The following is a 26,933-nucleotide window of genomic DNA, read 5'->3' on the forward strand; positions in this document are numbered from 1 at the left end:
TCGTATACTATGGGTGTAGATCTAGGAAGAAAGCAAAACAAAATGATTGTAGATTTTCTAGTTCTTGCAGATAACATGACACCTATTACAGATTCAGTTGAAAGTGTACGAGGACAAGTGGCGGAACTGCAAAGTCAGTCCGCAAAAGTAGGGTTACAAATATCGTTTGAATAATAATAATGGTTCATGACAAACATCAGCTTAAAATAAATAACAACAGAATGTCTCAGAGTGTTTCAAATATATGGGACAGAGGATAACAAAGAGCATAAAAAAAAGACAGTAACAGAGACTAGAACACATTAAATAAGAAACGTATATATTTTAAAGTCTTAATCGTTGAACACGAAACTGAAACACTATGAAAGAGTGGCCTGACCGGAAGTACCCTATACAATGGACACTCTCACACAGACTACGTAATGAGCGCTCTTGAAATTAGAGAACCGGGTAGCAGAGTTCAAAAAAAGCACTAGGACCCAAAAGTAGCACTGAATCGGAATACGGATTAAAGTCTTTTTTTTCCCTTTATTGATTTTCGATCCCCCCCCCTCGAAGAAGGCGGACTGGCAGCAGCTTAGGACGTCGTTCTTTAGCCTACAGAACTTTCTAAACATAAGAAGAAGATAATGAACAAGAAATGCAGGCAACAAAACGGTGACTTAAATTGTAAAACGGCGGAAAATTGTGGAAAGTTAAAACATAAAACAAAGGATTGGCGAAGCTAATAAAAATACTCAGGAAGCAGACAGGTGAAATAGCAGACAGACAATTAAAAAAACATGGCGACAGTCTGGTACTGTTCGCAAGAGACAGAAAAACTACACCCAGCGGCCGGATGCGGTGGCCGAGCGGTTCTAGGCGCTACAGTCTGGAACCGCGCGACCACTACGTTCGCAGGTTCGAATGGATGTGTGTGATGTCCTTAGGTTAGTTAGGTTTAAGTAGTTCTAAGTTCTAGGGGACTGATGACCTCAGAAGTTGAGTCCCATAGTGCTCAAAGCCATTTGAATCATTTTTTTGAACACCCAGCGACAGTATGATTTCCGTTCGTGACATTTCGGAAAAGACGTACAACACTTAACACTCACTGGCAACACTGCACTAAAAATTCGGCACAAAGATGACACACCACAGCCAAGGGCAGATGGAGGTGGGACCTGGACAGATGAGGGGAAAAAGGGGTGAGGAGAGGAAAAACGAAGTGGGGGGGGGGGGGGACCGACGGAGGGAGAGCACTCACAAGGGGGGGCAGGGCAGACATGAGAGGGAATGGGGAAAGGCAGAGGAGGGGAATGCAAAAGGACTTGGGGGAGAGAAGGGAGGCAGTGAGAGGGTAGGTGGGGAAAAAACAGGATGGAATCGGGGGGGGGGGAGGGAGAGGGAGCCCTGGAAAAGGACAAAGGAAGGGAGAGGGAAGTGAGGATCAGAGTTGATAGGACAGATAAATGGAGGGAGAGAGGGCATCATCTAGGAGGGGGAGTCGATGGCAGCCACCCTGGGAAAGGAGTTGAAGGGTGTAGAGATGGAGGGTAAGGGGAACACAACAGTGAAGTCGCAGCAAAGGGTGGTGGTTGGAGAGGAGAGGAGCAACCAGGGGATGAGGGGGATCAAGGCGGCGGGAGGTGTAGAGTACATGGATATGTTCGAGGAATTGGAGCAAATGGGGGAGAGGAATCAGATTGTAGAAGATCCGTGTGGGGACGGGAGGCATATACGGAAGGCAAGGCAGAGTGCATGGTGCTCGAGGATCTGGAGGGTCTTATAGAAATTGGGGGAGGGGGGGCAAATATCCAGGCGGGACTGGCATAACAGAGGATGGGACGGATTAAGGATTTGTAGGTGTGGAGGATGGTAGAGGGGTTCAACCCCCATGTCTGGCCAGAGAGGAGTTTGAGGAATCGAAGGTGGTTGTGGGCTTTGGATTGGATAGAGTGGAGATGAAGGATCCAGGTGAGGTGACAATGGTGAGCCCAAGGTAGGTGAGGTTGGGGGAGAGGCGGACAGGACGGGCGCAGGTGGTAAGACAGAAATCAAGGTTCTGCAAGAAGCGAGAGGTACGACCTATGATTATTGCCTGGGTCCTGGAAGGATTGATGTTCAGGAGCCACTGGCTACACCATGCGACAGAAAGGTCAAGGTGATTCTTGAGAAGGTGTTGGGACCATTGAAGGGTAGGAGCGAGGGCAAGGAAGGTGGTGTCATTCGCATACTGCAGGAGGAGTACTGGAGGGGCGGGTTGGGGCATATCTGCCGTGTACAGGAGGTGGAGGAGAGGGGAGAGGAGAAGAGAGGACAGAGCCCTGGGGCACACCTGCAGAGGGGTAGAAGGTGCAGGAATAGGCGTTATGGATGGTAACATAGGAGGGACGGCGGGAGAGGAGATTAAAGTCTAAAGCAGAACTGTATTTCAATGCTCAGAAACTGACAGGTGTAATGAGAAAAAAAAGATTAAAATTCCATGGAAACATGTGTAGGGTGAACGTGAATTATGGGGGTTGCCCAGAAAGTAATGCACCGCATTTTTATTTTCTCAGCTGAAAACAATGCTACGAATGCGAAACGTTACGTATGTATTATTTTAAGCCTCCTGAGTGTGCGCACCAAGTTTCCATCACTTCTGATAGATAGTGTAGCTGCAGGACAGTTTCAAAATGGCGTCTGTAGGTGGCGTGCATTACAAGCAATGTGCCGTCATTGAATTTCTCACTGCAGAGGAAGAAACTGTGAGGAATATTAACAAAAGCTTGTGCAAAGTCTATGGAGCATCTGCTGTCGACGGAGGTTGAGATGGGCACGGAGGGTAAGATCATCAGAAGGCGGTTCGGTGGAGCTCCACGATTTGCAGCGGTTGGGGAGACCATTCACGGCTGTTACATCCGACAGCCCTGACCTAGCCCCCTCGGAGTTCCACTTCTTTGGGTCATTAAAGGATGCCATTCGTGGAAGACGTTTTGAGGACGATGCGGAGGTGATTCACACAGTGAAGCACTGGCTCCGTCACCAGAACAAGGATTGGTACCGACAAGACATACATACCGTTTATTCACGCTGGAGGAAGGCCGTAGAACGGGATGGAGATTACGTTGAAAAATAGGATGTGAATTCTCTTTATGTTCAATGAAGAATTGTTGAAGACAAAAAATGCGGTACATTACTTTCTGGGCAATTACAAAATCAAAATCACATCTGTGAGGGAAGGAGGAAGAGAGATCGAAAATACGAGGATCGACATGGACACAATAAGAAACAGAATACGTTTTAAGGAAGGAACAGAAGAGACAGTCTTTCAGGAGATTATAAAACAAAGAACTGGAAGAAAATAGAGACAAGAAGCGAAGAAACGGCAATCCCGAAGAATGGAAAAAGTGTGGGAACTGCAGCTGAAAACAAAGAAGCAGAAATAACGTCGATTTATGATGCCCTGTAAAAGAGATATTCAACATAAAAAGGTAATGGCTCGTGTTTTTTGTTGCGCAACTTTCACCGGAGATGACAAGAACGTAGTGTAGTGATTATTTTGGCTAATGAAGTTCTACATAACACAGCACCAATCTACGCAGGAGAGTCGGGATTATGTCCAAACAGTCAAAGAAGAGGTCTCAAGCTGTGACAGGCACTTCACATAGCTAGAAGCAGATTCGAAAATGTCACAGTCATTAATAAAGTTGTATGGCGGAGAGTAAACTGCTGTCGGCGAGAACTGTTTCATTTTCCTAATGGAGCTGGTGGCGCTCTGAGGAAGGGAGAGAGCGAAGAGCGATAGGGTTGGTGGAGGGGGAGGGGAGGGTTGGGGACGAAGGAGGGAGCGTGACCGCGAGGTGGCAGGGTAGGGGTGGGAGTTAGGTGGGTGGTCGGGGGTGCGGACGTATTGGCGGGTAGCGGTGGCTCCCTCGGCGCAGCCCAACTTGCCGAGTGTAACTGGGGCGCGCCGCAACTTGCCGAGTGCCGGCGCCGGAAGCTCGCGGGAGGCTGAGAGACTCAGTTGGCGCAACACGTCACACACTGAGACCTCAGACGAAAACCGTAAAGATTCTCTCGGGAACGTCACCTGAATCTGAAACTTTGGTCACCTCAGACACACACGGGAGGCCCTGCCGCAGGACACAGAGATGCATTTGCGATGTAAGATCGCGACCGAGGTGTGCGCCATTGTCCATACTACATAAGATGGGACATGGATAAACTGACTAAACCAGAGGTTGTACAGAGTTTCAGGAAGAGCATAAGGGAACAATTGAAAAGAATGGGGGAAAGAAATACAGTAGAATGGGTAGCTTTGAGGGATGAAGTAGTGAAGGCAGCAGAGGATTTAGTAGGTAAAAAGACGAGGGCTAGTTGAAACCCTTGAGTAACAGAAGAATTATTGAATTTAACTGATGAAAGGAGAAAATATAAAAATGCAGTAAATGAAGCAGGCAAAAAGGAGTACAAACGTCTCAAAAATGAGATCGACAGGAAGTGCAAAATGGCTAAGCCGGGATGGCTAAAGGACAAATGTAAGGACGTAGAGGCTTATCTCACTAGGGTAAGATAGATACTGCCTACAGGAAAATTAAAGAGACCTTTGGAGAAAAGAGAATTACTTCTATGAATATCAAGAGCTCAGATGGAAACCCATTTCGAAGCAAAGAAGGGAAAACAGAAAGGTGGAACGAGTATATAGAGGGTGTATACAAAGGCAGTGTACTTGAGGACAATATTATGGAAATGGAAGAGGATGTAGATGAAGACGAAATGGGAGATATGATACTGCGTGAAGAATTTGACGGAGCAATGAAAGACCTGAGTCGAAACAAAGCCCCGGGATTTGACAAAATTCCATTAGAACAACTGACGGCCTTGGGAGAGCCAGTCATGACAAAACTCTACCATCTGGTGAGCAAGATGTATGAAACAGGCGAAATACCCTCAGACTTCAACAAGAATATAATAATTCCAATCCCAAAGAAAGCAGGTGCTGACAGATGTGAAAATACCGAACAATCAGCTTAATAAGTCACGGATGCAAATTACTATCGCGAATTCTTTACAGACGAATGGAAAAACTGGTAGAAGCCGTCCTCGGGGAAGATCAGTTTGGATTCCGTAGAAATATTGGAACACGTGAGGCAATACTGACCTTACGACTTATCTTAGAAGCTAGATTAAGGAAAGGCAAACCTACGTTTCTAGCATTTGTAGACTTAGAGAAAGCTTTTGACAATGTTAACTGGAATACTCTCTTTCGAATTCTGAAGTTGGCATAGGTAAAATACAGGGAGCGAAAGGTTATTTACAATTTGCACAGAAACCTGATGGCAGTTACAAGAGTCGAGGGGCATGAAAGGGAAGCAGTGGTTGGGAAGGGAGTGAGACAGGATTGTAGCCTATCACCGATGTTATTCAATCTGTATATTGAGCAAGCGGTGAAGGAAACAAAAGAAAAATTCGGAGTAGGTATTAAAATCCATGGAGAAGAAATAAAAACTTTGAGGTTCGCCAATGACATTGTAATTCTGTCAGAGACAGCAAAGGACTTGGAAGAGCAGTTGAACGAAATGGACAGTGTCTTGAAAGGATGGTATAAGATGAACATCAACCAAAGCAAAACGAGGATAATAGAATGTAGTCGAGTTAAGTTGGGTGATGCTGAGGGAATTAGATTAGGAAACGCGACACTTAAAGTAGTAAAGGAGTTTTGCTATCTCGGGAGAAAAATAACTGATGATGGTCGAAGTAGAGAGGATATAAAATGTAGACTGGCAATGGCAAGGAAAGCGTTTCTGAAGAAGAGAAATTTGTTAACATCGAGTATAGATTTAAGTGTCCGGAAGTCGTTTCTGAAAGTATTTGTATGGAGTGTAGCCATGTATGGAAGTGAAACATGGACAATAACTAGTTTGGACAAGAAGAGAATAGAAGCTTTCGAAATGTGGTGCTACAGAAGAATGCTGAAGATTAGATGGGTATATCACATAACTAATGATGAAGTACTGAATAGGATTGGGGAGAAGAGAAGTTTGTGGCACAACTTGTCTAGAAGAAGGGATCGGTTGGTAGGACATGTTCTAAGGCATCAAGGGATCACCAAGTTAGTAGTGGAGGGCAGCGTGGAGGGTAAAAATCGTAGAGGGAGACCAAGAGATGAATACACTAAACAGTAAGTACTGGGAGATGAAGAAGCTTGCACAGGATAGAGTATCATGGAGAGCTGCATCAAACCGGTCTCAGGACAGAAGACCACAACAACAACAACAACAACAACATGATAGTAGTAAAATAGCCACAAATTTTACTTCATAAGCAGCACGCATAGTGCATGGCCTCACGTTGCACACTAGCTTTTCTGCAACTCCTACAGCAAAAGGCCACTAACAATAGGCCAGTTCAACAATTTATTTCATGCTATATGTATAAGTTGTACTCTTTGTTTCCTATGTTTCATTTTTGCTATGGTCTGCATACAGTTGTATAGTGACAGGAATGAGAAACCTGAGAGTTTTTTTATCTTCTCATATACATCATGATATTGCTGTGTACCCGCATTATCAAGATATAAAACTATATGCACATGACTTTTTTTATCATTATGATTACTGCCTTTCTGTATGAGATTTTTGGCATTGTTGCCTTCTCTTGTGTGTGATAAGCTGCCACCAAGAGGCCACTTTAGTTTTCTTCCGTGACTCTACACCCGCGGATGTTCAGTTCCTATTCAATATGGCACACTTAAGTTGACTCAGTACACTGTATGACGTCTTTCCTTAATCCGTATGTGTAATATCTAGCTATACCACATTTGTACAATGTGTCTGCAACTCATAATAGGCTTTGCAAAAATGTCTTTTCAGAATCCGATGACGATATTTTCGAAACGCGTCATTAAAAAGAGTGGGCACAAAAATACCTGTGGCTATTTTGCTGTTATTATAGCGCCCATACAGCTATTAACGCACTCCTATCTAAGATACATACAGCTGAAGCGATTCACTTTAGGTTGGACCTTTCGCGCCTTTTCACACGACAGGCGCATAAACTCTTCATTTCATTGTGGCTATCGTGTGGGCTTTCCAGAGAACCATCGCTTGCAGCTTATATATGGTGATTCCTTGATGATTTTACAAACTTTCAGGGATGATGCAGAAGGGTAAATGTATCAGTTTGAAGGGAGAGACCCTAATCTGAAAACGTTGTTACTATGGATGGCGGGATTGGCAGCCCCGACTAGCAACCGAGTGGAGGGGTTGAGGTACTGATTCAGTCGGACTATGTGGACAACTTACTATTGAAATATATCACGAGAAATACTAATAATCGAGATTACCCCGTGATCCATCGCCGAAGTAACGAAATCTATAAACAGTGCATCGCAGTTATAAGGCAAGAGTGGCAATTACGACTGCAAGATCATGAGACTGTGGATGTAATGTTTACTCTGTACTTGAGGTGAGAGAAAAGAGGACAAAGATGAATACTGGGACGAGGAAGATTGGACTGAGGAAAGGGATTAAATCTTGTGTGACCGAGCTGCTAAAACAGAGTTACGAAATTCAGTCTTCCGAAATTCTTTCACTAAAGAAGATGAAGTAAATATTCCAGAATTCGAATCAAGAACAACTGCAACATGAGTAACTTAGAAGTAGATATTCTCGGAGTAGTGAAGCAATTTAAATCACTCAATAAAATCAAGTCTTCCGGTCGGTACTGTATACCAGTTAGGTTCCTTTCAGAGTATAGCTCCATACTTAATCATACACAACCGCTCGCTCGGCGTAAGATCCGTACTCAAAGACTGGAGAGTTGCACAGGTCACACCAATATTCAAGAAGGGCAATAGGAGTAATCCACTAAATTATAGACCCATTTCATTAACGTCGATGTGCAGCAGGATCGTAGAACATATATTGTGTTCAAACATTATGAATTAAATCGAAGAGAACGGTCAACACGACTTTAGAAAACATCGTTCTTGTGAAACACAAATAACTCTTTACTCAATGAAGTGTTGTGTACTATTGACAAGGGATTTCAGATTTATTCCGTATTTCTAGATTTCCAGAAGGCTTTTGACACCGTACTTCGCAGGCGGCTTGTAACCAAATTCCGTGCTTAAGAAGTATCCTTTCAGGTATGCGACTGGATTCGTGCTTTCTTCTTCGTAGTAATTGACGGAAACTCATCGTGTAAAACAGAAGTGATTTCTGGTGTCCCGGAAGGTAATCTTATAGGCCCTCTGCTGTTCCTTACCTATATAAACGATTTAGGAGACAATCTGAACAGCCGTATTAGTTTGTTTGCAGATGATACTGTCACTCATCGTCTTGTAAAGTCACCAGAAGATCAAAACAAATTGCAAAACAATTTGGAAAATATGTCTGTATGGTGCTAAAATTGGCATTTGACCCTTAACAATGAAAAGCCTGAGGTCATTCACACGCGTGCTAAAATAAATCCACCAAAAATCGATTACACGAGAAATTAATCAGATCTAAAGGCCGTAAATTCAACTAAATACCTAGGAATTACAATTAAAAACAACTTAAGTGGAAGGAACACATAGAAAATGGTGCGAGGAAGGCGAATAAGAGTCTGAGATTTATTGGCAAAACACTTAGAAGATGCAACATACCTACTAGAGAGACTGCTTACACAACACTTTTCCGTCCTCCTTTGGAGTACTGCCATGCATTGTGCGATCCTTACCAGATAGGATTAACGGAGTACACAAAGAAAGTTCAAACAAGAGCAGCACGTTTTGTGTTATAGAGAAATAGGGGTAGAGTGTCACGGACGTGATACAGGATTTGGGGTGGACATCATTATAAAAAAAGCGTTACTCATTGTGACAGGATCTTGTCACCAAATTTCAATCACCAGATTTCTCCTCAGGATGCGAAAATATTTTGTTGCCGCCGACCTACATAGGGAGAAACCGTCATCATAGTAACATAAGGGAAATCAGAGCTCCCGCAGAAAGATACAGCTGTTGGTTTTTTTGCGCGCTATTGGAGAGTGAAATATTAGAAAATTTCTGTGAAAGTGGTTCGACGAACCACCTGCCAGGCACTTAAGTGTGATTTGCAAATCCACGCAGATGTATATGTAGATGTAGGTGTTGCAGAGATTTTGTTGAGCCGATATTGGCGAAATCTTGTATCATTCGGAAATTTACGAGTTATTAACTCTGGTTATATTGTCAGTGTTAGCGCTCTGGAATGTTAATAGTTTCAAAATGTAGATCGACAATTACCAAAGGTACGTCGTGCCAGTTTTCATTTAAGCAAACCACGTCCTTGTTAGTGGTGTAGTTCGTAAGTCGAGTAGATCGATGGTTTCAGGATCCTTGTAAAAAGGTCTGCATCATACGGTCCTGTTCTCATTTGCAGAACAGATTTTTTTTCATTTTTCAATTTTTTAGAGATTACTGCTTTATTGGATGACTGTCATCCATAGTACATCGAAATATTCGTAGCTGCACACGGATGATTCCATGGGGCGTACGAACATAAGAAATAATTTCGGAGATAATGCTAGATAAGCCGCTGAATTTCGTAACGCAGCTGACGGCAGATGCAGCCAAGCAGACCTGCAGCAGAAATATTCCGTTAGCTTGAATCAAGGCAGGTTTAGTAGTTTTACACTGAACTATACAAACGTGTGCCTACCTAAGTCGTAGCTGACATATATTACTCACAAGGTTTATGTAGCTAGCTGTTTTATCTGATTCCTGACTGTTGTTGCCTTCAGTCCTGAGACTGGTTTATGCAGTTCTCCACGCTGCTCTATCCTCTGCAAGCCTGTGCATCTCCAAGTAACTACTGCACCCTACATAATAATACCGGTTAGTAGGAGGAGAGTGTACAACAAACCCTTCTGAAGGAAGAATCTGTCTAAACCTAGTCTAAATATTGATAACAATTTTGAAATGGGTGGAATTTAGTGCAGTTGCTCACGAAGCACATGGGGAGCAAAAGTGGAGCACGTGATATTTAATACAAAAAGATCCACTAGGGCAATTAATATCCAAAAACCTAAGAAAGGTAATGGCAATGAAATTAAGCAAATAATCACTGGCGTGGCAACAGAAGGTTAAATTAAGTTGCTGATTAAATAAGTGACTGATTTTAACTGAAACTTGTTATGTAGAAAATTACTTTCAGTAAACTCAGCGTAGTGTAACGCAGAATTTGGAAAAAGGCAAGCAGTTAACTATTAATTACTGAAAGATTAAATTGAATTTATGTTAAGCAAGTGAGCAAGTGATTTAACATAAGAACAATAAAATACGTTACAAGCCAGCAGAATTCACTCGCTAAAATAAATACGGAATAAATGAAGTTGCGCACTCTTTCAAGAGTCAAGCTGCAGTGGCTTCTCTCTGCTCGCAGCGCGACAGAGACCCTCCGTACGCAAAGATAAACAACGGCACAGCTGCTACCATTCCTTCGTTGCTATCAATACATTTAAACAAAGTTCCCTTGGCTGTTACCCAGCAATTTACAGTATTTAGATTATAATTACAATCAATTATATACGTTCACAAATAAGTACACTATTCTAGCCATTATGTATCGAAAACAGTTTCTGTAATAAAGCTTACAGATTCAGAAATAGCGATATATTCCAAGTTTTCAAATGATATTAAACGGCGAAAAATTTTGGGTGGCGCAAAAGGTATGTTATCTGCATTTTCGGTGTTTCAGTGTCGCCACCCAACAAAAACTTGCATCACTGTTGTGACGGGACTGCAGTAGGTCAAGATACAAGAAGTTGTGACATCACATCAAACTGGATACTCCTGCCGGAAAAACCATACTTTAACGTGGCTATTGGGTCAATTTTTACACTGCGTGATATCATTAGAGACATCGAGTTTAAGGGAGTTTAAGTTTAAATTGACAACATTACACTATGAACCGCAGAAAAATTAAATGAACGGAACGATTTTGCAAACCACGCAAGAGCATGGTATCTTTGCCTTTGATATATTAAGAGCCATGTATAGATTCCTGAGTCCTCTACTTTTACTTTTTAATTATGATTTATACTTTTTCTCATTACGGTACGTGTATTTTTGTGTCTCTCACGCTCTCGAAGTACTAGGATACAGGTAGTAAAAGGAAAATGTGTTACAACGAAGAGGAAGAAATTTATTTTATTTATTCATCTAATTTACCTTGAAAATAGAAGAACCACTGTTTCTATATGTGACAAGGTAATGAACTTAGATATCAGAATTCTTTGCATTTATAAAGAATATTAAATTCAAGTTTTAGAGTAAAGAGAAACGAAGAGGATTTCAGAGAAAGAGAAATTACTTTACGTTTTAAGGATGGCGGAATGTATAACCATAAAAAAAGTGGTTAAGGTGACCGCTCGCGATTAGTGGAAAATTCGGTTTCCAGTTCCGGTCGGTGGACAGTACATCCAGCCCTACAAGAGTCGAAGTTAGCGACTTCGCATTCGGCGAGTTAATTTGGAATTCTTTATCACCAAACGGAAATTCGAGAGCCTCACGTGACAGTTACATCGATATTCCTACCTGTGACACGGTGTGGAACATTTTGCAAAAACCAATTTGATATAGAGTACACAGCAGTAACATACAGCGAATTGGCACTGCTTCTCTGATAACGTCTTGTCGTACACACACGTCCTAATGGTAATGAAAACGTTAATGGATCTGACGATGCTCTGAAAAACGGTCAAAATCAGTTATCCTATAAAACTGAACTGTTACCTGAACGCACAGAGAATCAGCTGTCTGCTACTTAAGAGTAAGTGTTTCAGTGACTGTTACAACTTAACGTGTTACCAAACTGATCCAGTTTACAGTCACCTTGATATTGTATTCACCCTTATGTCCTACTTTGCGTTCTTGTGAAACCTCTTCATCTACTCCTGTCCAGCACCGCAAATATATGCAAGAATGGACGGGCTAAAATTTCACCCCGCCTACGTACCTGAGGTCGCTTAAGTTCAGCGGCACGTGACTGTGGACGCAAGCGAACCTAATCAAGCCAGTGAAGGGACTTTCCCTCGCCATGACTACGTTAGCAGCAGGGGAGTGGCGATGAGACACTATTACTGATAGTCAGGTTATCTGTAGATAGCCTAATGTAAATAAGGATCTCCCTGCTCTGTGTCACACAGTAAGAAAGTACGATCTCGACCGTTGATAGTAAGATACGTAGCCCCTTAGACATTAAGCAGTGTGTAGACACCGGATTTCAATTCATACCTTCCTTAATCAACAATAATAACAAATGGTGTGTATACGGTAGTACAGTACTCATGGGAGTTTGTCAACCAGTGGTAGTTATAAATATGACGGGACAAAAATGTGAGAAAGTCAGTACTGTCGCCACTCTGAGTAATGAGTACAAAGATTCTTTATGTCAAGTTCAAAGACTCAATGGTCAATACGAAGTTTTACATTTGAACAACATATTTTCCACTGTTCATGGCATATCTTGGATGGAGAGGTATCCGCAGGTATAGAAGTAATTTCAGACTTGTTTCAGGGAAATGTGTTGGACCCTTGCTACTATGCTACAGCCGCTGGTTATAATTAAAATTCAGCTGCTCACAGAGATGAGGTGTTGGCTGTAACTATTGTGTGGCAGAGAAACTTCGTGGATATTCTAATGCATTAGCGCGGAACCGATTTACACTGGAAAAAAATGTACTACAATTTTGGCCAACAGGTGAAAAGCTAGCGCTGTGAATGCAAGAAAAGCGTATAGAAATGTTTCCATATCAGTAACGAGATGTGGACAGAAAAGATCGAACAAGTGAGAAAGGCACAATGTTGATTTTATTATTAACCGGCGCTTAAACAATTTATTCATCGTGAGCGCCGAAGTCGTCGACGAGATTATGCATCCGTAAAACGAAGCGATCAACAGCTGCTCGCAACAGTTCAGGTGGAATCCCAGCAACGTGTTCCTAGATCAGGTACAGCCTAATATGTCCCTGGTGAATGTGTTCTGTTACATATTCCCAGAGCCAAATGTCACATGGATTCAGATCAGGTGCTCCTGCAGGCCAGGCCTCTGGAAGATCTCTGTAGATCGGGGAAGGTTGGATTAAGCAGATGTTTCATTGGGCGAGCAGGAATAACATACTATACAAGGAGGTCTCGAAAACGTGCAAACATCACGGTACACCTGACAGGCACTCTGGGTGCATTCTGTTCAAAGAAGAACGGACTGAGAATAAAGGTGTTTGTTAATCCACACAATCACATTAGGTGATTGCAATGGCTCTTCGCGCACAACAAGTGGCTTAACAGTACCTCAAATTCGGTGTTTCTGTGTCTTCAGTAAACTCTGGAGCGTAAAATGTTCCTCCTCACTCCATAGAATATTGCCCGGCCACATGTCATGAACTTCGCTCCGTGCCACAAACCGGAGAGCAAATCCAGACCGTTGCTGAGGATCATGAAGTCTTAGTTGCTGTATCGTCTGCATCTTGAACGGATGTCAGTGTAAAATAGAGCGCAAAACTTTGTGTATATTGGTGAAATGAAATGACCATGTTGCGTGTCCGCAACTTGTGGTCTAGCGATCCACATAAAAAGACGCCGGTACGGTAACTCAGCGTGTTCGGTCAGAGGGCTACTCGCCTTCTGTAATACAAAAAACTGAGTAAAGAAATCAACGATCAAATTTAACGGATGTCTTGTGACGTCCGCCCAGACCAAACCTAACGAACGTTGCTGCCTCTGGATCACGGGGCCCCGCGTTCAAATGGTTCAAATGGCTCTGAGCTCTATGGGACTTAACATCTGTGGTCATCAGTCCCCTAGACCTTAAAACTACTTTAAAGCTAACTAACCTACGGACATCACACACATCCATGCCTGAGGCAGAATTCGAACCTGCGACCGTAGCAGTCGCGCGGTTCCAGACTGAAGCGCCAAGAACCGCTCAGCTATAGCGGCCGGCGCACCGGGTTCGATTCCCGACCAGGTTGGGGGTTTTCTCTTCCCGGAGACTGGGTGTTTGTGTTGTTCTCATCATTTTCATCATCAGATACAGCGGCTAGCTTGTACTGTGTAAAAATTGGGACTTTGTACGGGCGCTGACGACAGCGCAGTTGAGCGCCCCACAAACCAATCATCATCATCATTATCGTGCTGCACTGATGGTTGGGGGTCCCCACCTTGCAAGTTTGGTCGCCGAGTGGCAAGTTTTTTCAGCTGACGCCACACTGGGTGTGTCAATGATGACGAGGACAACGCATACAACACCCAGTCCTCGAACGGAGAAAATCTCCGACGTTGTCGGAAACCGAACCCGCCCTTGCTGCAAGGCAGTCAAACGCGCGGACCACTCAGCTAAGGAGGCGTAAATATGTTGGTATATTATCAAGGCAACTCAATAAGCCTGTAACGGAAACTACTTACAAAACACTCGTGCGAACAGTCCTAGAATATTGTTTAGTCGTGTGGGGCCCGCACGAGATATGATACGGGGAAAACTGAACGTATACAGAGGAAGGTAGCACGAATTGTCAAAGTTTTGTTTGAGCCATGGGAGGGAGTCACAGATATGCTGAAGAAACTGAACCGGTCAACTTAGTTAAATTATCCCAAGAAAACCTACTTAAAAAGATTCAAGAACCAGCTTTATGTAATATATCTAGGAATAGACTGCAACTCCCCAAGTATTTTTTCCGCAGTGATCGTGAGGAGAAAATTAGAATCATTACATTGCTCTACAGCTGGATGGAACAGAAAGATGCTCAAATATCCGGAACAACGAGAAGTACTCTCTGCTCTGTACTTTACACTGGTAGCCAGACTATGACTGTAGATTTTGTGTTAGCAGAAGAGCCAACACCGTGTTACGAGTGGAGTCCGAAGTGCACGCGTTTTAGCTCACGCAGGCTGGCGTGAGGAGGGAAGAACCATACTGACGTGAGTTTCATACTTAACTTTAATCCATTAATGATGAGCTTCGCTCTTGACGGTACATGACTCACAATATTATCTGTTCAGAATACATTCTTGAAGTAATTATAGTAACTGAATATGGCGCCTTGCTAGGTCGTAGCAAATGACGTAGCTGAAGGCTATGCTGAACTGTCGTCTCTGCAAATGAGAGCGTATGTAGACAGTGAACCATCGCTAGCAAAGTCGGCTGTAAAACTGGGGCGAGTGCTAGGAAGTCTCTCTAGACTAGACCTGCCGTGTGGCGGCGCTCGGTCTGCAATCACTGATAGTGGCTACACGCGGGACCGACGTGTACTAAAGGACCGCGGCCGATTTAAAGGCTACCACCTAGCAAGTGTGCTGTGTGGCGGTGACACCACAGTAGATACATGGTTACAGCATTTCTTCCAGTTGTATATAACTCGATGAGATAGTTCTGATACTAATTAATTTATTTTAAATGCGTGCTATGAACGAAACATCCATAAAATCCATGATCATTAAGGTTGATTTTTCTCGTACTGTGTATCTGTGCTTCTCAGAAAATTGTCATGAGCGTTAAAAGTTCGACGCGAGTATTATTATTGAGTCAGGTTAAAGTGGTGACCTTATTCATTTCTAACTCATGTAAGTAGATCCCATGACGAAGACTCTTCGAGGACGTATAAAAGAAATCGTTTAAAATTAACAGTGAAGAGTAATGTTGCTGTCACGCATCTGACGTATTCTATATGCTTAGAATAGCATTGAATATAATACAGTAAATAGAAATGTTTATACACCTCTAAAGGCTTATGGGTCTGGCTTACACAAATTACTTACTGTTTTTATATCGTTGCTTCCTGGATATAAAATTCTAATGGTTGCACCTGCACTGATAGTTGTCAATAAACAACATAGGCCCATTTGCAAGGACCATTAATACGAACCACCCAATAACATGGATTTAGTGCCTCCGACAGAATATTTTTATTTGTAGGTCTGTAAGATTCTTTTGATACCGTTATTGCAAGTCTGTGCGACTATTCTTCTACAATTATCCAGAAATTCTGGGGTACTGTAAGAACTTGGTTCTTGTACATACACCAATGAAGGAGGTAATTCATTCGTAAGGTTTGTCCTGGAGACAGAAATCCCGAAGAAATCCGACAGATCTAGAATAGATACAGAGCAATTATAGGGCGTTCTATTCTTTGAGTCGACACGTGAGGTATACAGAAGCGCCTGAACTGGTATTGCATGGCTCACTGAAGAAGAAACCAATTTTCCATCCCTGCGTACCAGAAGATCGCATTGCTTATTGATACGACAAGAGGAAGGAAAAACTACTACACGACAAATTTGATGAGAATCTAAATTCCCTTTCAATGCACTTGACGTAGCTTTGTCACTACGAGGGGTTTACGAGTAAACATCAATACAAAACCAGACAGAGAGAGTCTCATTATACGGAAATCACAAATACCCTAGATTACTTATATTTGTTAAACAATACGGAGGAATACCGGGTTAAAATTCGACTGATATACCTATAATTGTTAATTTTGTGGTTGCTTCAGAGTCAAAAGTCGGTACCATCTAAAGTGACGATATAGGGAAATCAGGAACTTGCGACTTTTCGCTCTCGCTGTTGCCGTCCCCCGTCTCCTTTTCCATCGCAATGTTTCCTGGAGACAGTGAGATCGATTGGTGCCACAGCCTCGATCGTGATTCTACTCCTTCCTCTTTATTAGAATTTCTCAATATTTGTTCGATGTCTACTTTTATTACTGGAAATAATAGCAATTTATAAAACCGAAAATCTGCTATTTCAGAAACCGGTTTTTAGTGGTTTTATCAGTCAGGTTAAATTGGAGACGGAGGGAGCCGGTGTGAGGAAAAACTGGTTGTTTCAGTGACAAGCCCCACCCCTACAGCCGGGGACTGAGCCAACATAGTGAGGAAATAAAACTGCCTCAATCAGCACATAATTTGATTTTATAACCCATTTCACCAATCGCAGGCATCATCAGATTTGTAAGAATTACTGTATTTAGCAACAACGTCACACAAAGTTAATCACAGAAGTTCATCTTACGAAGAATGACTCAGAATCGTTGCTATGGCTGTTATACTTTATTGGACTGACACTACCGTCCGGTGCCACAATCAAACATTAATTGGTGTGCGTTGGATCTCTAATGTTTACCATAGGCTCACTGGTCGGGTAAATGAGCAAAGCACTCCTGCGGAAGCTACAACATTTGACTGGGAGATAAAATCGTACAAATATGTACAAACCACATACTAGCACAGCCTTCTATAGTACCTCACTAAGCAAACGGAAACGTCAATTGAAACTGAACTCATTCTGTTAATTTGATAAATTTTGCAAGTTTGTTTTGTTTCCTGTAAGAGCTCCAGAATTACTGCTTTCGACAACTTTTGTTTGCTGTATTCTTTGGTATGACTTTCATAAATAAAGAAATATGAATGAAGTTTCTTACTGTAAACCTTATGTTCTCAATTCCTTTACGACGCGTTTTCTTCAGTTACTATTTAGTTTTATCCAAGCATCAACAAAATGTGTATATCGGAGTTGCTCTGCGACTAATGTTGTTAGGTTCCTACATTTACTTCTGCAATATTACTTGCAGTTCACAGTGAACGATCTCGTAAACTGATAAACGGCTGGGAGAGTGATTTGCTGACCACATGCCACTCCATATCCACATCCAGTGTCGCCTGTGGGCTGAGTATGACACGGTGGCTGGTCGGTACAGTTGGGCTTTCATGGCATGTTCGGATGGAGTGTAGTTTTAGTTTAGTTTTAATTCGCAGTAAAGTGTTTAGTATAAGCTTCATGGAACCACTTCCTCTAACGCTCCACTTTCAAACAGCGTGTGGGGAAAATGAAAACCTAAATATATCTGTACATGCCCTTATTTATTTTAATCTATCACGATGGTTCTTTCTCCCTATATAGCTGTGAGTAACAAAATACTTTGGCATTCGGAAGAGAAAGTTGGTGATTTAAATTTCTTGAGAAGATCTCGACGCGAGGGAGAAAGCCTTTGTTTCAATGATTGCCACTCTTTCTGTCTTGTCATATTCGTGGCACTCTCTCCTGTTCCGTGATAAACAAAACGAGCTAGCCTTCCGTGCCAATTTTCCGATGTCCTCCTCATCGATATGTGGCAATAATCCCACATCACACAGCAATACTCCAGCAGAGGATAGACAAGCGTAATGTAGGCAGTCTCTTTGGTAGACCTGTTGGATCTTATGAGCGTCCTGCAAATAAAACTCACTCTTTCAGTTCCCTTCCCCTCAACATCTTCTATTTGATGGTTCCAATTTAGTCTGTTCTTAATTGTAGTGCCTAGGCAACTTGCTGAATCGAAAGCCTTTATGTTCGTGTGATCTATCATAGAATCGAAATTTAACGGCATTTTTATAATACTCGTATGGAACTCCTCACTTTTGTTTTATTCATACTGAACTGCTACATTTCGCACCATGCAGATACCTTGTCGATACCTTTCGGTAATTAGTTATAATATTTTGATGGCTTTACAAGACGTTAAACGGTAGCATAATCTGCAAACAATCTAAGACGCCTGCTCACGCTGTCTCCTAAATCTCTACGAGTGTATACAAATGGAAATATGCTGTTTCACTGACTCATCATCGCCCAGCCTTAACCCCTGATAGCGACATGAATTTTGGGGAGGGTGCTGATCTTAAGGGAAGGTTCAAATGGCTCTGAGCACTATGGGACTTAACATCTGAGGTCATTAGTCCCCCTAGAACTTAGAACTACTTAAATCTAACTAACCTAAGGACATCACACACATTCATGACCGAGGCAGGATTCCAACCCGCGACCGTAGCAGTGGCGCGGTTCCGGACTGAAGCGCCTAGAACAGCTCGGCCACCACGGCCGGCTTAAGGGAACGTCTTTTTCGGATTATCCCTAAGGGCGAGAAATAGGGGATGAAATATTCCAACGGAAATTTTGTACCTAAAACTACGAAAATCTGTATTTGGCTTATCGGACGGAAACAAAAAATATGTTTCAGCATTTTTTGGAAGTTCAGTCCCTAAGCGGGTCAAACAGTGGGAGAATTTTTTTTTGAAAATAAATCATTGTTAAAGCACCAGTAATGCACTTTTAAAGCTACATCTGTGAAGACTGGTATCTGACTTCCCGGTTAGAAATAGAAAAAAATACGCGTTTCGCTGTTTTTTGTACTTTCAATACCAAAGACAGAAATAGGGGATGAAAATTATGAAAATATTATGTTCTATTAAAATATTTTTAAAGCTAAATCTATGAAAACTGGTGTTCGACTTCTCTGTTGCAAATAAAGATATATGTGTTAGGGGATGAAAGTTTTTATACAAATGTCACCACAAGAACTCAATTGCACTTGTGAGCCAAATTAGAATAAGCTATTTAACTGACACCACGACTAATCGGCTTTGTCAGAATTGCATAGAAAATAAAACGGGTCTTTAAGACACTAATTCTTCAAGAGTCCTAATATATGCATATAAAATTATTTTTGTTGTAGTTACTACTCGAACTAGTCATTGCCGGCCTGAGTGGACGAGCGGTTCTAGGCGCTACAGTCTGGAACCGTGCGACCGCTACGGTCGCAGGTTCGAATCCTGCCTCTGGCACGGATGTGTGTGATGTCCTTAGGTTAGTTAGATTTAAGTAGTTCTAAGTTATAGGGGACTGATGACCTCAGAAGTTAAGTCCCATAGTGCTCAGAGCCATTTGAACCAATTTTGAACTAATCATTACTGATGACAAACTAGATACCACTTTCAAATGCTATTCCATGTACAGGAATACCTGTCTCAAATGACCAGGTACACTGTTTCTAGATTTTGATTTGTACATGAACAGTGTGAGAAAGAATACACAGATCCAATCAACTTTTTTTGAAGAAATGCCCAAACTTTATTCGAAGAATTACTTCATTATATTTTAATAGCCTGTCTGCAATTTTGTTTGCGTAGAACAGATACACTGTTTGCACAGTGTGTAGATTTACAGTTGAGCAATGGGTGTAACAACATACAAATTCGTTTAAAGAAAAACAAAAGAATGTGCAGATTATGCTGTCGATGGCAGCTAATTAGCGGGCGCTAATCTACGCGTAGTTATTAATACAGATAAAGAACAGCATAAGGCCTATAAGAACTCCATGAAGTAAGCCAGGTATAGCTTCGGTTTCATTAGATAGCTTGCTGCCGATTACTACGAACTATGATCTTCCTGACAGGATTCCACGAACTCACTGACAGCTGTGACGCTTCTTATTTTTTTTTTTTTTTTTGGTCATCAGTCTACTGACTGGTTTGATGCGGCCACCCACGAATTCCTTTCCTGTGCTAACCTCTTCATCTCAGAGTAGCACTTGCAACCTACGTCCTCAATTATTTGCTTGACGTATTTCAATCTCTCTCTACAGTTTTTGCCCTCTACAGCTCCCTCTAGTACCATGGAAGTCATTCCCTCATGTCTTAGCAGATGTCCTATCATCCTGCCCCTTCTCCTTATCAGTGTTTTCCACATATTCCTTTCCTCTCCGATTCTGCGTAGAACCTCCTCATCCCTTACCTTATCATTCCACCTAATTTTCAACATTCATCTATAGCACCACATCTCAAATGCTTCGATTCTCTTCTGTTCTGGTTTTGCCACCGTCCATGTTTCACTACCATACAATGCTGTACTCAAGACGTACAACCTCAGAAATTTCTTCCTCAAATTAAGGCCGGTATTTGATATTAGTAGACTTCTCTTGGCCAGAAATGCCTTTCTTGCCATAGCGAGTCTGCTTTTGATGTCCTTCTTGCTCCGTCCGTCATTGGTTATTTTACTGCCTAGGTAGCAGAATTCCTTAACTTCATTGACTTCGTGACCATCAATCCTGATGTTAAGTTTCTCGCTGTTCTCATTTCTACTACTTCTCATTACCTTCGTCTTTCTCCGATTTACTCTCAAACCATACTGTGTACTCATTAGACTGTTCATTCCGTTCAGCAGATCATTTAATTCTTCTTCACTTTCACTCAGGACAGCAATGTCGCCAGCGAATCGTATCATTGATATGCTTTCACCTTGTATTTTAATTCCACTCCTGAACCTTTCTTTTATTTCCATCATTGCTTCCTCGATGTACAGATTGAAGAGTAGGGGCGAAAGGCTGCAGCCTTGTCTTACACCCTTCTTAATATGAGCACTTCGTTCTTGATCGTCCACTCTTATTATTCCCTCTTGGTTGTTGTACATGTTGTATATGACACGTCTCTCCCTATAGCTTACCACTACTTTTTTTCAGAATCTCGAAAAGCTTGCACCATTTTATATTGTCGAATGCTTTTTCCAGGTCGATAAATCCTATGAAAATGTCTTGATTTTTCTTTAGCCTTGCTTCCATTATTAGCCGTAAGGTCAAAAAATGGCTCTGAGCTTTATGGGCTCAACTGCTGTGGTCATAAGTCCCCTAGAACTTAGAACTACTTAAACGTAACTAACCTAAAGACACCACACACATCCATGCCCGAGGCAGGATTCGAACCTGCGACCGTAGCGGTCGCGCGGTTCCAGACTGGAGCGCCCAGAACCGCTCGGCCACTCTGGCCGGCCCGTAACTTCAGAATTGCCTCTCTCGTCCATTTACTTTTCCTAAAGCCAAACTGATCGTCACCTAGCGCATTCTCAATTTTCTTTTCCATTCTTTTGTATATTATTCTTGTAATCAGCTTCGATGCATGAGCTGTTAAGCTGATTGTGCGATAATTCTCGCACTTGTCAGCTCTTGCCGTCTTCGGAATTGTGTGGATGATGCTTTTCCGAAAATCAGATGGCATATCGCCAGACTCATATATTCTACACACCAACGTGAATAGTCGTTTTGTTGCCACTTGCCCCAATGATTTTAGAAATTCTGATGGAATGTTATCTATCCCTTCTGCCTTATTTGACCGTAAGGTCTCCAAAGCTCTTTTAAATTCCGATTCTAATACTGGATCCCCTATCTCTTCTAAATCGACTCCTGCTTCTTCTTCTATCACATCAGACAAATCTTCACCCTCATAGAGGCTTTCAATGTATTCTTTCCAGCTATCTGCTCTCCCTTCTGCATTTAACAGTGGAATTCCCGTTGCACTCTTAATGTTACCACCGTTTCTTTTAATGTCACCAAAGGTTGTTTTGACTTTCCTGTATGCTGAGTCTGTCCTTCCGACAATCATATCTTTTTCGATGTCTTCACATTTTTCCTGCAGCCATTTCGTCTTAGCTTCCCTGCACTTCCTATTTATTTCATTCCTCAGCGACTTGTATTTCTGTATTCCTGATTTTCCCAGAACATGTTTGTACTTCCTCCTTTCATCAATCAACTGAAGTATTTCTTCTGTTACCCATGGTTTCTTGGCAGCTACCTTCTTTGTACCTATATTTTCCTTCCCAACTTCTGTGATGGCCCTTTTTAGAGATGTCCATTCCTCTTCAACTGCACTGCCTACTGCGCTATTCCTCATTGCTGCATCTATAGCGTTAGAGAACTTCAAACGTATGTCGTCATTCCTTAGTACTTCCGTATCCCACTTCTTTACGTATTAATTCTTCCTGACTAATGTCTTGAACTTCAGCCTACTCTTCATCACTACTATATTGTGATCTGAGTCTATATCTGCTCCCGGGTACGCCTTACAATCCAGTATCTGACTTCGGAATCTCTGTCTGACCAAGATGTAATCTAATTGGAATCTTCCCGTATCTCCCGGCCTTTTCCAAGTATACCTCCTCCTCTTGTGATTCTTGAACAGGGTATTCGCTATTGCTAGCTGAAACTTGTTACAGACGACCTCAATTAGACTTTCTCCTCTTTCATTCCTTGTCCCAAGCCCATATTCTCCTGTAACCTTTTCTTCTACTCCTTCCCCTACAACTGCATTCCAGTCGCCCATGACTATTAGATTTTCGTCCCCCTTTACATACTGCATTACCCTTTCAATATCCTCATACATTTTCTCTATCTGTTCATCTTCTGCTTGCGACGTCGGCGTGTATACCTGAACTATCATTGTCGGTGTTGGTCTGCTGTCGATTCTGATTAGAACAACCCGGTCACTGAACTGTTGACAGTAACACACCCTCTGCCCTACCTTCCTATTCATAACGAATCCTACACCTGTTATACCATTTTCTGCTGCTATTGATATTACCCGATACACATCTGACCAGAAATCCTTGTCTTCCTTCCACTTCACTTCACTGACCCCTACTACATCTAGATTGAGCCTTTGCATTTCCCTTTTCAGATTCTCTAGTTTCCCTACCATCTTCAAGCTTCTGACATTCCACGCCCCGACTTGTAGAATGCTATCCTTTCATTGATTATTCAATCTTTGTCTCATGGTAACCTCCCCCTTGGCAGTCCCCTCCCGGAGATCCGAATGGGGGACTATTACAGAATCTTTTGCCAAGGGAGAGATCATCATGACACTTCTTCAATTACAGGCCACATGTCCTGTGGATACACGTTACGTGTCTTTAATGCAGTGGTTTCCATTGCCTTCTGCATCCTCATGTCGTTGATCATTGCTGATTCTTCTGCCTTTAGGGGCAATTTCCCACCCCTAGGACAAGAGATAATAGATAATAGACGTCGTGTGGATAAAAAGACTGCCGATTTCCAGAAGAGCGATATCTTCTGAATCCGAGTCAGGCTATAACCCTGTCTCACTCCCTTCCCAACCACTGCTTCCTTTTCATGCCCCTCAATTCTTGTAACTGCCATTTGGGTTCTAAACAAATTGAAAAGAACCTTTCGCTCCCTATATTTTACCCCTGCCACCTTCAGAATTTGAAAGAGAGTATTCCAGTCAACATTGTCAAAAGCTTTCTCTAAGTCTACAAATGCTAGAAACGTAGGTTTGCCTTTCCTTAATCTAGCTTCTAAGATAAGTCGTATGGTCAGTATTGCCTCACGTGTTCCAATATTTCCACGCAATCCAAACTGATCTTCCCCTAAGTCGGCTTCTACTAGTTTTTCCATTCGTCTTTAAAGAATTCGCGTTAGTATTTTGCAGCCGTGACTTATTAAACTGATAGTTCGGTAATTTTCACATCTGTCAGCACCTGCTTCCTTTGGAATTGGAATTATTATATTCTTCTTGAAGTCTGAGGGTATTTTGCCTGTCTCATACATCTTGATCACAGGATGGTAGAGTTTTGTCAGGACTAGCTCTCCCAAGGCTGTCAGTAGTTCTAATGGAATGTTGTCTACTCCCGGGGCCTTGTTTCGACTCAGGTCTTTCAGTGCTCTGTCAAACTCTTCACACAGTATCATATCTCCCATTTCGTCTTCATCTACATCCTCTTCCATCTCCATAATATTGTCCTCAAGTACCTCGCCCTTGTATAGACCCTCTACATACTCCTTCCACCTTTCTGATATCCCTTCTTTGCTTAGAACTGGTTTTCCATCTGAGCTCTTGATATTGATACAAGTGCTTCTCTTTTCTCCAAAGGTCTCTTTAATTTTCCTGTAGGCAGTATCTATCTTACCCCTAGTGAGATAAGCCTCGACATCCTTACATTTATCCTCTAGTCATCCCTGCTTAGCCATTTTGCACTTCCTTTCGATCTCATTTTTGAGACGTTTGTATTCCTTTTTGCCTGCTTCATTTACTGCATTTTGTATGAATTTAAGTATTTAAGCTCATTGTTCTGCTTCTTCTTCCTCGTCAACGCCACCCCCCCTCCCCTTCCCATCTCCTAAGGCTTGCCGCTTTCTCGGAGGTGTATCAGAGCAGAGGACTTGTGCGCCTGAACTAGAACACCTGGGGTAACGACAATGGCTGCGCCTGGGACAGAAGGGGAGCCAGTTTCTGCCCTTTGTCTGCAACCTGCGGGAACTTCGTATCGTTTCCCGACATCGACCCGGAATAACCCTTCCGGCTCCACTCGCTCGTGGAGTCCCGGTATTTGCTGTTCCAGTTTGCAGACCGTGCTGCGCATAATGAAGAGCGCTCTCGAAACTAGGTTGCTCTCTAGCGTATCCGTACTTGGCTCCTCTGGCACCACCGCCTCCCCTCCCCCCCCCCCCTCCTCCTGCAACACTTGTACAGCGTCATCTAGTCCAGTTCCTAAACTGGTTCGGCAATCGACACCTGTGCACAGCAGGATGACAAGTTCACCGCATCTACTCTCAAAGTGCTACTCTAAACGAGAATTGTATGGATCGGTAAGCTATCTCGGACTTTAGCTTACAAGAAACCCTGGAGTTCGACGTCCCAAATTCAGTCTTTAGTAAGGCTTATTTGAAAGCGCTTTGTTAATAATTATGACAGGTAAAATGGTACTTGCTGATGACTCACCACGCGCAGCTGGATGGCGGCAGAATATGAGTGTCCAGGAGGTGGAGATCAACTTTCTATGGGATGTATTTAAGACACTTCACAAAATGGATATCGACAATGTTCAAGAAATGTTTAAAACAAACCATTAACTAGCACCATGAATAACGAATGAAAAATGGCGCGCCACAGTGATCATAAATGTTGGCATCATCAGTATCGAAGGCCAACCTCTTGGTGTCAGAAACCGTACAAGACATTAAGCTAGGTATCCACTCTTAAAGAATGCATGTAGAACCATACTGGCGTAACGGGGTGATGAGAACTGAAGGAATGTGATGGCAAGCAACCGAACTCAGTCTGCCGTGGAGCCCCTCGTGAAACTGGTTGTTCTTTAAGTCGTAGCTAGATATAGCTTGATAAAACGTTTTACAGGTACGGAAGAAAACAAACATCCAGAGGCTGCATTTGTCCGATGGCTCCAGGTGGTATGAACTGTAATGTCACACACTTTTCAGGAGGGATAGTTTCCTCCAAAAGAGTGTGATTTTTATAACGTACCAGGAATCAAGCAAAAGAAAGTTATTTTGATCTGCTATTGAGCAAAGGTAATGCTCATCTCATAGATGTACTTCTCTTACGCCCTTTTCCAAATCTTGCTTGTTCTGACGTAAATATTCCCTACTACCCTCATAAGATCACGCACACAAGAAAGAACCGAAGGGAGTAGAGCACCTCCAACTTCTTGTAGCACAATAAATAACTTCTAGCCAATTTACCATCCAGATTATCAGATGGCATTATTGTATACGAATGTCGTCGAGGCATTGATGTTAGCTGAACTTGATGCAATTCTCTTGATACCTACAGTCTCCAAGGTTTCTTTTCGTATGCATTTCGTCTGCAACTAGTTGGAGTTTAAAACAGATTCCTTACTGAACGGTGGGATAAGTTTGTTTATCTTGTCTAGAAATTTTCGGGCAGATTCTGCAGTTTGCTGTGCATTGCCACGCTGACGCTGACGCTCTGTTATTACGTCTTCCAGTTCTCTAGCACTGAAGTTATACAACCATTCACTGCTTCCACCGAAATCACTGTAACCCCTGTCGCGCACAAATTGATGTGCATAACGTAGTGGGTCACTATCATGCACGACCAATAAATTGTATCGAGTATCCTTGAAACGCGCTAATATCAGTTTATGTAATAACTGCATCTTGTCGTTTCTTGAATATCCGTAGTTTTCTTATGCTCTACACGGTTATATTCCTGCTGACTTATTCGGAACCTGTTTATAATTGAGGGGCACTGGCGTAAAACATGGTAACAGACTTTTTGGCCAAAAATGACTTACACCATTTACGGTGTAGTATATTGCATGCTGAGATAAATACACGACTTAGTCTCCAAAAATCTCCACAGATAGCAGCAGAATACAGGTTGTTTTTTTTTTTCTAGTAAGTAGTGACATCCGCATGTATCTGCATGGAGGCACGATGAGTATGGACGATTTTGCGATATTAGAAGAGCTATTAAACAGTGAGTTTGAGTGTGAAGACAGTTATAAAGATCTAGACGATCAGGAGACAGACTATGAGAGTAGCGTCAGCATTAATAATGAAGAAAATAAGGTAACTAGTGTCACTTC

The sequence above is a fragment of the Schistocerca piceifrons genome, chromosome 2, assembly GCF_021461385.2.
Source record: "Schistocerca piceifrons isolate TAMUIC-IGC-003096 chromosome 2, iqSchPice1.1, whole genome shotgun sequence".
Lineage (NCBI taxonomy): Eukaryota > Metazoa > Arthropoda > Insecta > Orthoptera > Acrididae > Schistocerca > Schistocerca piceifrons.